Genomic DNA, 15,311 nt, shown 5'->3' with positions numbered 1-15,311 from the left:
ATGCTTACTAATTTTTAAGTGCAGTTTCAGTGTTCTGAAAACGGGTATCTGCTACTAAAATAAATTTTTTAATCATCTCCTCAAGGTTCGGCTTTTTCTCTTGCTGGTAAGGTTGTTTTTGGAAGCCTAGAGGGGGTGGTGCTCTTTAATTCCCTTGGCCTCCCTATGAGAAACTTGGGTGGTTCTTCCAACCTGTATTGTAACTGTTACTATAAGGATTATTTTAAGGTCGAGGATTATATTACCCATATAATTTAATTGCTCGTTTTTCATGTTGTGGCCATAGGGTGGGTATTCTGAATTGCTCGATCCACCTCTACTTGCTTCACATTGCATTACTGGGTGAACCTGTGAAGAACCAAGTAAACCATCAATTTTCCTATTCAAAAGTTCTACCTTATTAGAGAGCATAGTAATCGAATTGACGTTAAAAATGCCGGCTACTTTCGTCAACTTTGTCCTTATGACTTGCCACTGATAATTATTCAATAACATCTCTTCTATAAATTTATAAACCTCTTCAGGTGTCTTATTATTAATTTTCCTACAAGCAGCTGCGTCAATCATCTGTCTAGTCAACTAATTCAGACCGTTGCAAAAAGTCTAAACCTGTAGCCATAGAGGTAACCCATGGTGAGGCATCTTCTCAATAGATCCTTGTATCTCTCCCATGCATCATAGAGTGTTTCTAGATCCATCTGCACAAAAGAAGAGATATCATTCCTCAACTTAGCCATTTTAGCTGGTGAAAAATATTTAAGTAAGAATTTTTCGGTCATTTGTTCCCAAGTTGTGATTGACCCTCGTGGTAACGAGTTCAATCACTGTTTAGCTTTGTTCCTCAATGAAAAGGGAAACAACCGAAGGTGAATGGTATTGTCAGAAACGAAATTGATCATAAAAGTGTCGCAAAACTCCAGAAAATTCTCCAAATAAGTGTTTGGATCCTCGTCCTGCAAACCATCAAACTGAACAAACCGTTGTATCATTTGAATTGTGTTAGGTTTCATTTCAAAATTATTTGTAGCAATAGCAGGTCTAACTATACTCAATTCGGCTCCTGTTAAAGTAGGTTTAGTATAATCATACATAGTACAAGGAGCAAGATTCTGATTTACTGGATCTGCAGCAACCACAGGAGGAAGCTGATTATTCTGATTGTCGGCCATCTCCTCGGTTGTGTTATGCATATCGTCCTCTTATCCTTCCTCTATGTGTCTTAGGCTTCACCTTATTTCTCTTCGGTTTCTGCAAGCTGTGCTTTCAATCTTACTATCAAAAAGTAATGGTCCCGACGGGTTTCTTCTAGTCATAAACTATAAAAATCTGTCAGAAGAAAACAAAAGAAAATTTAGTAAAATTAACAAGACTAAAATTTAAATTGCAATAAAATAAATGGCTAAAGTAATGCAAATTAAGTGTTCCTAATATTTTAGTTCCCCGAAAACGGCGCCAAAAATTTGGTGTAATGTCTCATGATAAGTTCCATATTTATGATTGATCGTACTTGAAAACTAACTATTATCACGATGAAGGCAAGCGCACCTATTGAACAGTAGTATAGTTTATAGCAAGACCAGAATGTCGAACCTACAGGAACTAAAAGTACTAGTATTAACTTTCTTTTTATTACCTAGACTAAAAATAAGGGGATTTGCTTTATCTAAACTAATTAACTAAACTAAGAATACACATGAAGAAAATTGGGGAAATAATTTTGGGAAAACTGATTGATTTGGACAATACCCAAGGAAAAATCCACCTAGGCTTCACTTGTTACTTGACTCTAAATTAGACGATTTATTCACTTGACTTGATCCGTAGAAATCCCTAATTTATATTATCATCTATCTCGACACTAACAGCGTCTAACCCTAGGTTGATTAATTGAAATATCTTTCTAATTAAAATGCCTAGTGTTCCATTAACACGATCTATAGATTCCCTTATTAGGTTTGACCCTAATCCGATAGATTTATGTCGCCCTATGTCTAGGAGTGTAATCAATTCTGCTTAATTATGCTAGATCTACTCTTAGACAGAGACTTTTGCTCCTCTGAATAAGCACATCAATACTTGAATCAATAACCTGGAATATTAAAGCAAGAATTAAGAACACATAATTAAGAACAAATCAAGTATTTATCATATAATTTAGAAAATAATAACAAGATCCGTCTTAGGTTTCATTCCCCTTAGGTATTTTGGGGATTTAGTTTATAAGTGTAAAAGGAAACATCTCAGAAGAATAATAATAACAAAACATAAAGAAAACCCAAAAACCCCTGAAGGAAATTGAAGGGGGATCTTCAGTCTTGAAGAAGAATCCGGCTTCTGAGATGGATCAATCGACTTTCTTCGATTAATTCCTTGCCTCCTACTCCCTGTGTCCTTTCTAGGTACCTCCTGGGGTGTTTATATAGCTTTAGAATGCTTCAAAATCCTCAAGAGTGGCCTTTTCCGAATAGGACTAGACTCTGGCTTAATAGGGACACGCCCGTGTGAGGTGGCTTAGGTCGTCTTTAGAGTCTGCTAAATAGACACGGCCGTGTGGTATGGCTTAGGCTGTGTTGTAATCTATTAAATAGACACAGGTGTGTGGACTACTCATGAGAGGAAGTCCACACCGTGTTGATTTCCCACGTTGACCTATTTTCTCCGTTTTTGGCCCGTTTCTCGCTCTTTTTACTCTCCTATTGTGACAACCCGAATTAGGGCCTAATCGGAATAGTGGTTTCATGACCACAAATCCGAGATAGAAATAATTGTTTTATAATTATTTTGGGGTTTATGATATGATTGCATGATTTTGTGAAAATTTCGTGATGAAATTCTATGCCTAAAGTGCTTAAATTGAAAATAGGGACTAAATCGAATAAGTTGCAAAATTTACATCCCGGAAGTTTTAGTATGAAATTGTTTTGGAATATTAATTAGGAGGTCTTAAATAGCAATTTGACCAATTTTAAATTCATGGACAAAATTAGGACATGGAAGGAATTTTGAAAGTTTAGTAAGGAGGGCATTTTGGTCATTTGGATATTAAATGAAATAAAATGGGAAAAATAACACAAAATTGATCATCATCCTCCTTAGTTGCTGCCGAATTCTCCCTCTCTCCATAGCTAGGGTTTCTTCAATTTTCAAGCTCCATAGTAAGTGATTCCAAGCCCGTTTTTAATGTTCTTTACGTTTTGGAATCCGGAAGCTCGATTAAGCTTATGCTAGTAATAATTTAACCTAGGGTTCACATTTGAAAAAATACCCATAGGTGAAATTTGTGTATTTTGATGTTTTATGATAGAATATGAGGTTTTAAATTATGTTAAATAACTTGTGCTACTCGGTTTTAAGTGAAAACAGTAAAAGCAAGATAATCGGTAAAAATACCTATTGTTCATAACTATATGATAGAGTGAGAATTTGATGTTGTTGTAGAAGAGAAAATGTTCAGCATATCATAAAACATAAGAATAAGGGCTGAAATTAAATTCCGAGCCTAGGGGCAAAAATGTAATTTTGTAAAGTTAGGGGCAAAATGCAATTTTTCCATAATGTGATTTTTGGATTGAAATAAATAGTATGAGTATTAAATGAGCTAAATGTGTTATTATAGATCAAGAAAGACGCGAATTGATCTCGAGCAGGGAAGGAAAAAGTTTTGGACTAAATTGCAAAATTTCCATATTTTGCACCAAGGTAAGTTTGTATGTAAATATTACAATAATTTCATGTACATTCTTATATTTCAACCTATTATATAAATATACTAGCTGATGTTAAAATATAAATCGACTATTGGAAGAATGGAAATAAATATAGAGAGAGATCCGGTTGAACATTCTGGAGATCGAATGAAATAGAGGGCGTAGCTAGGTCACATGTATGATGCTGAGTGCACATCATGTGTACAAGAAAGCTACGAGACACCCTGTAGTAGCTAGGTCACATGTGTGATACGAGATGTATCCCATGTAGACAAGAGAGCTACGTGAAAGATAAATGTAGCTAGGTCGCATGCGTGATTCCAAGTGAAGGACACCATGTAGACAAGAGAGCTACGTGAAAGATAAATGTAGCTAGGTCGCATGCGTGATTCCAAGTGAAGGACACCATGTAGACAAGAGAGCTACGAGACAAATCGGCTAGGTCGCATGAGTGGTACTAAGTGTTCACCATGTGTACAAGAGAGCCGAACTAAATGAAGTATGATGGTGGGGATGTGTGCTGAAACCATTAAATATCGAGGATTGATCCGAATTGTTCAACGGGATGGTTTTGTGGTGATATTGTGGTTTGGACCTACACTTATGGTGAATGAAATGTGGTGAAAATGATTTGTGGTATATACATATATAAGATAAAATGAGGTTAGCATAAAGAATGTGTGAAAGAGTGAAACTAGCATTAAAACTGTTTTTAAATGGTATCAGTGACGTGATTTTGAAAAATCACCAAAAATAGGAGGAATATAATTAGAGGTTGAATGAGATGTAAAATTAAAGCTTAATGAGTCTACTTTCATATAAAAGAAACAGAGAAAGCAAAGGAATTCTATATTTTGAGATATTTACAATTGTATGTGACTTGCTCAGGATGAATACGTGATCCCCTGTTTCAACTTTGAAAAATCATTAAAATTGTACAAAGAAAATTAAGAAATATAGTTTACATGCCTAAATTCCTTATTGAGACTAGTTTTAAATGAAACAGACTTCAGGGTTGTTTGAATTGTGTAATGAGAGATATTCAATTCGTAGTGAACAGAGGTCAGATCAGTCGAGCTGTGTAACAGGGAAACTTTAACTAATAAACTGTACTAATCGGCTGAACCAAAAATTATAGAAAAAATTAGCAAAAAGCTTTATGAGTCTAGATTCAGGAAATTTTACGGATTTGAATTTCGAGTTTTGTAACCCGAGTTATGATTTATTTAGTGAATATGATGCAGTAGAGACAGCTAAATCAAAGTGGAATGAATAGTGAAGTTAAAGTAGATAAACTTGAATTGTTGTGTAAATATGTTAGATTCTTTAATTAGTATTTACATACTTACTTACTAAGCTATAAGCTTACTTTGTTTCTCTCTTTTGTCTTATAGTGTTCTTGACTTGCTCGGGAGTTAAGGATCGTGAAGATCTACCGCACTATCATACTTTAGGGTATTTGAACTAAACGTTTTGAATTATGGCATGTATAGTAGGCTTAATTATTTTGTTACGTGTCATATTTGTCTAGGTTAAAATATTAGTTACGATTACTCGACCGGATACTTTGTACAAGCCATTAAAGTGGGCTAATATTGTTCAAGACATATGTTATACGATGCACTATCAAATTGGATGACATATTTATATCTTGATTATGTTTAATGGTATGTGTTATGTTCGGTAATACCTTATATCTGTTCCTACGATGAGCGGGTAAGGGTGTTACATTTAGTGGTATCGAGCTATGGTTTAGTCGGTTCTCGGACTAATAAAGTGTGTGTAAAGGTCTAGCTATACATGCCATAAAAATATTGTGATAGTGTGGTGACTCGATTATTCTAAACGTGTTTTGTTTTAATATAGTAATGGATCCTGAAGGAACTGCGGTGATGATCTTTAGTAATGTCGCCGTTCCCTTTACAAGGACCGCTACCGTGGAAAGTAGACCTGAGACATTGAGACAAGGAGATGAGGCTCGGGATGCCTTTCTCCAAATGATGAATAATTGGTATCTTGAATTTATTCGAGCAAATCCAAATGCTCAACCTCCTCCACCCCTCCTATACCTCGGGCGATTCTGTGGCTGCTCAAGGTATAGATTTGGTAAGAATGAACAAGCCTCCGGTTGACAAGATTCGAAAACAAGGGTCAAGAGTTTAGAGCAAAGGTCGATGATGATCCCGAGAAAGCGGAATTCGGCTTGAAAATTCTACCGTGTATTTGATGAGCTCTCATGTACACCGAGGAATGTTTAAAGTGTCTTTGTATCACTTTTGAGAGATTGACTTACCACTGGTGGAAGACTTTGGTTGCAGTGGTGCCAAAAGAAAAAGTTACTTGGGATTTCTTCCAGGAAGAATTTAGAAAGAAATACATAAGTCAGCGATTTATTGATCAAAAACGGAAGGAGTTCCTTGAATTGAAGCAGGGGAAAATGTCTGTAGCAGAGTATGAACGCGAATTTGTATGACTCAGCAAGTATGCTCAGGAATGTGTGTCTACCGAGGCCATTATGTGTAGAAGATTTGAAGATGGACTGAATGAGGACATTAAAATGCTTGTAGGAATTTTGGAGTTGAAAGAATTTGTAGTATTGGTTGATCGAGCTCTTAAAGCCGAAGAATTGAACAAAGAAAGAAGAAAAGCTGCTATTGAGGCCCGAGACGTCAGAAAAAGACAGATAAGCAAGCCATTTCAATCTCAACCAAAGAGGTCCAAAGAGACAAACCCTCGAATGACAGTTTCAATTGGGGATTCACACGAGAGATCGTGGTAGAGCATATTCGGGTCTAAAGCTCAAGCTACTTGATGGCAAGTGTGGGTAATGTGCGACCTAGAAAGCCCGAGTGTCGACAATGTGGCGAGCAACATTATGGTGAGTGTTGGGGACCGAGCAAGCTTGTTTCAAAAGGTTCTCGTGAGCATTTTATTAGAGATTGTCCGGAGAAAATTAAAGAAGAAAGATTTCAGAGTGCTAGATGAATACCACCGCTAGTAGAGGTAGACCATTGAGAAACACCGGAGGTGGGACTAGTAGTAAAGCTGTGATGAAAGATTTAACGGCAAGATCGAAGCTAGAGCACTGCTAGAGCTTATGCTATCGTGCCGAGAAGATGCATCATCTCCGATGTCATTCTTGGTACATTTTCTCTCTATGATACTATTGTTATTGCATTGATTGATCCGGGTCCACTCATTCCTATATTTGCATGAATTTAGTATCCAATAAAAGTTGCTGTTGAATTTATGAGTTTACGATTAAAGTGTCGAACCCTTAGGCCAATATGTGCTAGTTGACAAGGTTTGCAAGAATTGCCCATTAATGATTCAAGGTCACTGTTTTTCGGCCAACTTGATGTTGTTACCATTTGGTGAGTTTGACATTATCTTGGGAATGGATTGGTTAACATTGTATGATGCTAAGGTAGATTGTAAACAAAAGACACTAGAGTTGAAATGTGAAAATGGAGAAATTCTGTGGGTTGAAACAGATGAATCAAATAAATTGCCTATGGTGATTTCGCACATGTCTGCACAGAAATACATGAGAAAAGGGTGTGAAGCTTATCTGGCTTATGTAATGAATATTGAGTTGCCCCAACTGAAATTTGAATCGTCTTAGATAGTCTGTGAGTTTCGGATGTATTTCGGAGGAATTGCCTGGGTTGCCTCCGAATAGAGAGATAGATTTTGCTATTGATTTGTTGCCGGGCACTGCACCGATCTCGATTGCTCCATATAGAATGGCTCCGACTGAATTAAAAGAATTGAAGGCTCAGTTGCAGGAGTTAACAGACAAGGGATTTGTGAGACCGAGTTTCTCTCCCTGGGGTGCTCCTGTATTATTCGTAAAGAAGAAGGATGGTTCAATGAGACTTTGCATTGATTACCGTCAGCTTAATAAGGTGACTATAAAGAACAAGTACCCATTGCCGAGGATTGATGATTTATTCGATCAGTTAAAGGGGGCCACAGTGTTTTCAAAGATTGATTTGAGGTCTGGTTACTACCAGCTGAGAGTTAAGGAGTCGATGTGCGAAAGCGCCTTTAGGACAAGGTATGGACATTATGAGTTTCTTGTGATGCCTTTCGGCTTAACAAATGCTCCAACTATATTTATGGACTTAATGAATCGGATCTTCCGGCCATATTTGGATAAGTTTGTAGTAGTGTTTATAGATGACATTTTAATTTATTCTCGAGATGAGTCTGAACATGCCGAACACTTGAGAACTATATTGCAAATCTTGAGAGAAAAGAAACTGTTTGCCAAGTTTAGTAAAAGTGAGTTCGGCTTCGTGAAGTCGGATTTTTGGGCATATAGTCTCGGTGATGGTATTCGGTGGATCCAAGTAAGATTTCTGCGATCGTTGATTGGAAACCGCCAAGAATGTATCCGAGGTTAGAAGCTTTTTAGGCTTAGCCGGTATTATAGACGTTTTGTTGAAGGATTTTCGATGATTGCCTCTCCTATGACTAAGTTGTTGCAAAAGAATGTTAAGTTTGAATGGACTGATAAATGTCAACAAAGTTTTGAAAAGTTGAAAGCACGATTAACAGAAGCACCAATTTTAGTACACTGAGTCGGGGAAGGAGTTCGTAATTTATAGTGATGCATCATTGATGGCCTTGGATGTGTGTTGATGCAAGAGGGTAAAGTGGTAGCTTATGCTTGAGACAGTTAAAACCGCATGAGAAGAACTATCCTACACATGATTTGGGCCGCCATTGTTGTTTTTGCCTTGAAGATTTGGCGACATTATTTGTACGGTGAAAAATGCCGAATTTTTACCGATCACAAAAGTTTGAAGTACTTGATGAATCAAAAGGATCTGAATCTGCGGACAATAAGATGGCTTGAATTATTAAAGGATTATGATCTAGTGATTGATTATCATCCGGAAAAGCAAATGTAGTTCTTGACGCCTTGAGCGAAAATTTCTTTTTACTTTGAGAGCCATGAACACGGGTTAGCATTGTCGATGATGGGTCAATCTTAGCGAAATGAGAGCTAAACCGTTATTTCTCCGATTGATTTGTGATGCTCAAAAGAATGATAGTGAGTTGCGGATCAAGAGAACTCAATGCGAATCGAGTTACGACTCGATTTTCGAGTTGGACCGGATGATTGTTTGATGTTTCGAGACGGGATATGTGTGCGAAAAGCGATAAATTGATTCGAAAAATATTACATGAGGCGCACAATGGTCATTTATCGGTTCATCTGGTAGCACAAAATGTATAATGATTTAAAGAAGTCAGATTGGTGGCGGTATGAAAAGGACATTTCGAATTTGTAACCAAGTGTTTGATCATCAACAAGTAAAAGTGAACATCAAGTGCCTTGAGATTACTTCAACCGGTAATGGTGCTCGAGTGGAAATGGGACAAGATTTCCATGGATTTTGTAACCGGTTTGCCTTTAACTCCTAAAAGAAGGATCTTGTTTGGGTAGTGGTTGATAGATTAACAAAGTCAGCCCACTTTATACCGATGCGTCTGATTACTCACTTGATAAATTAGCGAATTATATGTTGCTGAAATTGTGAAGTTGCACGAGTACCTATGTCTATAATATCGATAGAGATCCAAGATTTACCTCGAGATTTTGGAAAAAGTTACAAGAAGCTTTGGGTACAAAATTGAACTTTAGTACCGCATTTCATCCACAAACAGATGGTCAAACAGAAAGAGTAATCCGGTACTCGAAGATATGCTTAGATCTTGTGTTTTAGAATTTGGAGGTAGTTGGGAGAAATATCTATCTTTGATTGAGTTTGCCTACAATAACAGCTTATCAATCAAGTATACAAATGGCACCGTCATGAAGCCTTGTATGGTCATAAGTGTCGGACTCCTTTGTATTGGACCGAGCTTAGTGAGAAACAGATTCATGGAGTTGATCTAGTTAAAGAAACCAAGAGAAAATAAAAGTAATTGAATTGCTTAAAAGTCGCTTCAGATCGACAAAAGTCATATCTGATTTAAAAGAAAAGAGATTGAATTTCGGTGGGTGATAAAGTGTTCTTGAAGGTGTCACCATGGAAAAGATTCGAGATTTAGTCGGAAAGGCAAGTTGAGTCCGCGTTTTATTGGGCGTCTGAGATTCTTGAGAGAATTGGACCATGGCATATCGGTTGGCCTTACCGCGAATTAGAAAGAACTCATAACGTGTTTCATGTATCAATGTTGCGACGTTATCGTTCGATCCTTCACAAGTGATTTCTCCAACGAAATTGAGATTCGATCGGATATGACCTATGAGGAGGAACCAATAAAGATTTTGGCTCGAGAGGTTAAGCAGTTAAGAAATAAAAGTATAGCTTTAGTGAAAGTATTGTGGCACGACATGGGATAGAAGAGGCTACGTGGGAACTGAAGAAGCTATGAGGAAACAGTACCCAAACCTCTTTCTGGTAAGATTTTCGAGGACGAAAATCTCAAAAGGGGGAGAATTGTGACAACCCGAATTAGGGCCTAATCGAATAGTGGTTTCATGACCACAAATCCGAGATAGAAATAATTGTTTTATAATTATTTTGGGGTTTATGATATGATTGCATGATTTTGTGAAAATTTCGTGATGAAATTCTATGCCTAAAGTGCTTAAATTGAAAATAGGGACTAAATCGAATAAGTTGCAAAATTTACATCCGGAAGTTTTAGTATGAAATTGTTTTGGAATATTAATTAGGAGGTCTTAAATAGCAATTTGACCAATTTTAAATTCATGGACAAAATTAGGACATGGAAGGAATTTTGAAAGTTTAGTAAGGAGGGCATTTTGGTCATTTGGATATTAAATGAAATAAAATGGGAAAAATAACACAAAATTGATCATCATCCTCCTTAGTTGCTGCCAAATTCTCCCTCTCTCCATAGCTAGGGTTTCTTCAATTTTCAAGCTCCATAGTAAGTGATTCCAAGCCCGCTTTTAATGTTCTTTACGTTTTGGAATCCGGAAGCTCGATTAAGCTTATGCTAGTAATAATTTAACCTAGGGTTCACATTTGGAAAAATACCCATAGGTGAAATTTGTGTATTTTGATGTTTTATGATAGAATATGAGGTTTTAAATTATGTTAAATAACTTGTGCTACTCGGTTTTAAGTGAAAACGAGTAAAAGCAAGATAATCGGTAAAAATACCTATTGTTCATAACTATATGATAGAGTGAGAATTTGATGTTGTTGTAGAAGAGAAAATGTTCAGCATATCATAAAACATAAGAATAAGGGCTGAAATTAAATTCCGAGCCTAGGGGCAAAAATATAATTTTGTAAAGTTAGGGGCAAAATGCAATTTTTCCATAATGTGATTTTGGATTGAAATAAATAGTATGAGTATTAAATGAGCTAAATGTGTTATTATAGATCAAGAAAGACGCGAATTGATCTCGAGCGGGGAAGGAAAAAGTTTTGGACTAAATTGCAAAATTTCCATATTTTGCACCAAGGTAAGTTTGTATGTAAATATTACAATAATTTCATGTACATTCTTATATTTCAACCTATTATATAAATATACTAGCTGATGTTAAAATATAAATCGACTATTGGAAGAATGGAAATAAATATAGAGAGAGATCCGGTTGAACATTCTGAGAGATCGAATGAAATAGAGGGCGTAGCTAGGTCACATGTATGATGCTGAGTGCACATCATGTGTACAAGAAAGCTACGAGACACCCTGTAGTAGCTAGGTCACATGTGTGATACGAGATGTATCCCATGTAGACAAGAGAGCTACGTGAAAGATAAATGTAGCTAGGTCGCATGCGTGATTCCAAGTGAAGGACACCATGTAGACAAGAGAGCTACGTGAAAGATAAATGTAGCTAGGTCGCATGCGTGATTCCAAGTGAAGGACACCATGTAGACAAGAGAGCTACGAGACAAATCGGCTAGGTCGCATGAGTGGTACTAAGTGTTCACCATGTGTACAAGAGAGCCGAACTAAATGAAGTATGATGGTGGGGATGTGTCTTTGAAACCATTAAATATCGAGGATTGATCCGAATTGTTCAACGGGATGGTTTTGTGGTGATATTGTGGTTTGGACCTACACTTATGGTGAATGAAATGTGGTGAAAATGATTTGTGGTATATACATATATAAGATAAAATGAGGTTAGCATAAAGAATGTGTGAAAGAGTGAAACTAGCATTAAAACTGTTTTTAAATGGTATCAGTGACGTGATTTTGAAAAATCACCAAAAATAGGAGGAATATAATTAGAGGTTGAATGAGATGTAAAATTAAAGCTTAATGAGTCTACTTTCATATAAAAGAAACAGAGAAAGCAAAGGAATTCTATATTTTGAGATATTTACAATTGTATGTGACTTGCTCAGGATGAATACGTGATCCCTGTTTCAACTTTGAAAAATCATTAAAAATTGTACAAAGAAAATTAAGAAATATAGTTTACATGCCTAAATTCCTTATTGAGACTAGTTTTAAATGAAACAGACTTCAGGGTTGTTTGAATTGTGTAATGAGAGATATTCAATTCGTAGTGAACAGAGGTCAGATCAGTCGAGCTGTGTAACAGGGAAACTTTAACTAATAAACTGTACTAATCGGCTGAACCAAAATTATAGAAAAAATTAGCAAAAAGCTTTATGAGTCTAGATTCAGGAAATTTTACGGATTTGAATTTCGAGTTTTGTAACCCGAGTTATGATTTATTTAGTGAATATGATGCAGTAGAGACAGCTAAATCAAAGTGGAATGAATAGTGAAGTTAAAGTAGATAAACTTGAATTGTTGTGTAAATATGTTAGATTCTTTAATTAGTATTTACATACTTACTTACTAAGCTATAAGCTTACTTTGTTTCTCTCTTTTGTCTTATAGTGTTCTTGACTTGCTCGGGAGTTAAGGATCGTGAAGATCTACCCGCACTATCATACTTTAGGGTATTTGAACTAAACGTTTTGAATTATGGCATGTATAGTAGGCTTAATTATTTTGTTACGTGTCATATTTGTCTAGGTTAAAATATTAGTTACAGTACTCGACCAGATACTTTGTACAAGCCATTAAAGTGGGCTAATATTGTTCAAGACATATGTTATACGATGCACTATCAAATTGGATGACATATTTATATCTTGATTATGTTTAATGGTATGTGTTATGTTCTGGTAATACCTTATATCCTGTTCCGGCGACGGTAACGGGTAAGGGGTGTTACACCTATGCTCACCTAAGTATAAAACATGAACTTAAAGGATTAGAAGCATCGAATTCCACAAATTTGATGATAATTCATCCAAAAAATATGCTAAGCATGGGATAAAAATATGTATAAATTTTGATTTATCAAGTACAAAATGTGGCGACTAGTCGATTTAGTCGATTTTCTTGGCTTTCCCCCGGTCTAGGCTCGGATTCGGTATTTCTTGATCTATAATAGAAAAATGTACTTATTTAGTCACTAATTAAAATTAAGCAATCAAAAATTCATATCTTTGGTAAAACGACCATTTTGCCCTAGACTTTGACAAAATGACCATTTCACCCCTAGGCTCAAAAATTAATTTTTATCGAATTTCTTCTTATCTTAAGTCTAGCCGAACCCTTTTTACTCTTATAGCAACTCCAAATTCCCACTATATCACACATTTATCATCTATTTTACAACTTATGCAAAATTGTCCTTTTAGGTGTTTTCATGCTAACATCTTTCACAAAAGTTGTTTATTAGACGCCCAAGACTCATTTTCTTCCTTAAAAACTCAGCAAACATTACAAATCTTTCTATTTCAAAACCCTAAACTCTTAATCATTTTGCAAAATGGTACCCTCATTTGAAAGCTCATGCTTCAATGGTCTCAAAAATGTAAAAATCATCAAGAAAAACTATTAAAATCACTTACTTGTGAGAGGAAGAAGTTGTTGAAATTTTTGAAGCTCAAAACCCTTAACAATGACTAAAAAATCGGTGGAAATGAAGAGAGAATGAAAGAAACAGATGATAGCTAGCCTTAGGTATTATTGTATTACACCTTATGTCATCAAAATTACCTAATGTTGACTTTTCAACATTTTTCTCTCTATGGCCGGCCAAGCTATCACAATAGGGTCTAATTGCCCTTTAAAGACCCCCAATATTCATTCTCTAGCTATTTGGCAAATTTAGCTATCAAAATAGGACTTTTGCATTTTATGCGATATAGTCCTTTTCACAATTGGGCTTACAAACGTCACAATTAACTCACCAAATTTTTCATGCATTCTTAAAAACATGCTATAACATATAAATAATTATATAATAATTTATCCGATTCTATATTTTTGGTCTTGAGACCACTATTCTGACTAGGACCTAAATTAGACTGTTACATTTCTCCTCCCTTAGGGATTTTCGTCCCCGAAAATCTTACCGGCGAATAAGTTTGGGTACTGATCTCTCATGGATTACTCGGGTTCTCATGTGACTACTTCAGTGTAGCATGGACACATGAAATACGTCGTGAACCTTTTCCAACTCTGGTGGTAAACCCAATCGATAGGCAACCGATCCTACTCTCTCGATAACCTCATAAGGTCCTGTGAAATGAGGACTCAACTTGCCTCTCCTACCAAATTTGAGGACTTTCCTCCACGGGGATACTTTTAAAAATACCTTATCGCCGCCTTGAAACTCAATTTCCTTTCGTTTCAAATTCGCATAGGATTTCTGTCTATCCAAGGCGGCCTTCAAGCAGTCACAAATCACTTTAACTTTCTCTTCAGTCTCTTTGATTAAATCAACCCCGTGAATCTGACTCTCTCTGAGCTCAATCCAATACAAGGGCGTTCGACACTTTTTCCCATACAAAGCGTCATAAGGCGCCATTTTCAGACTTGTCTGATAAATGCTATTGTAAGCAAATTCAACTAATGGCAAGTACCTTTCCCCACTACCTTGAAACTCGAGAATACAACACTGCAACATGTCTTCTAAAATCTGAATCACTCTTTCCGACTGGCCATCGGCTTACAGGTGAAATGCCGTGCTAAACCTCAACTTTATTCCTAATGCCTCTTGTAACTTTTTCCAAAACCTTGAGGTTTGTCTCGAGTCCCTATCTGAAACAATCGACAAGGGCACCCGATGTAGTCTCACAATCTCGAAAACGTACAACTCAGCCAATATCTCAAGGGATTAGTCGGTACGCACTTGTATAAAATGTGTCGACTTTGGTAGCCTATCCACAACAACCTAAACAACATCCTTTTTCTTCGGGGTTATCGGCAAACCCGTCACAAAATCCATGATAATTCGATCCCACTTCCACTCTTAGACTGTTATAGGCTGAAGTAGGACCGAAGGTACTTGGTGTTCAGCCTTCACTTGCTGACGCACAAGACACTTGGAAACGAACTCTGAAATATCTGTTTTCATCCCTAACCACCAATACATTTTCTTCAGGTCATTGCACATTTTTACACTACCCGGGTGGACGGACAAACAACCTCTATGTGCTTCACACAGAATCTTCTAAATAAGCTCATTGCCCTTGGGTACACAAACTCTATTGTTTAACATTAAACATCCATCAATACCAATACGAAACTCGGATTCATACTCCATCTCACACTGAGTCATCT

The 15,311-nt window shown here is 36.5% G+C and overlaps 1 non-coding gene across 1 annotated transcript; it reads left to right on the top strand.

The window, feature by feature from the left end:
* The first annotated feature begins 625 nt into the window (after nt 1–625).
* Nucleotides 626–731, top strand: LOC128294773 (small nucleolar RNA R71). Its single transcript, XR_008285080.1, has one exon. It is a non-coding gene; the product is annotated as a small nucleolar RNA R71 (small nucleolar RNA).
* The last annotated feature ends 14,580 nt before the right edge of the window (nt 732–15,311 follow it).

This window comes from Gossypium arboreum, chromosome 6 (assembly GCF_025698485.1).
Source record: "Gossypium arboreum isolate Shixiya-1 chromosome 6, ASM2569848v2, whole genome shotgun sequence".
Taxonomy (NCBI): Eukaryota; Viridiplantae; Streptophyta; class Magnoliopsida; order Malvales; family Malvaceae; genus Gossypium; species Gossypium arboreum.
The sequence above is the reverse complement of the archived record's forward strand: the minus strand, read 5'-3'. Positions and strand labels throughout refer to the sequence as shown.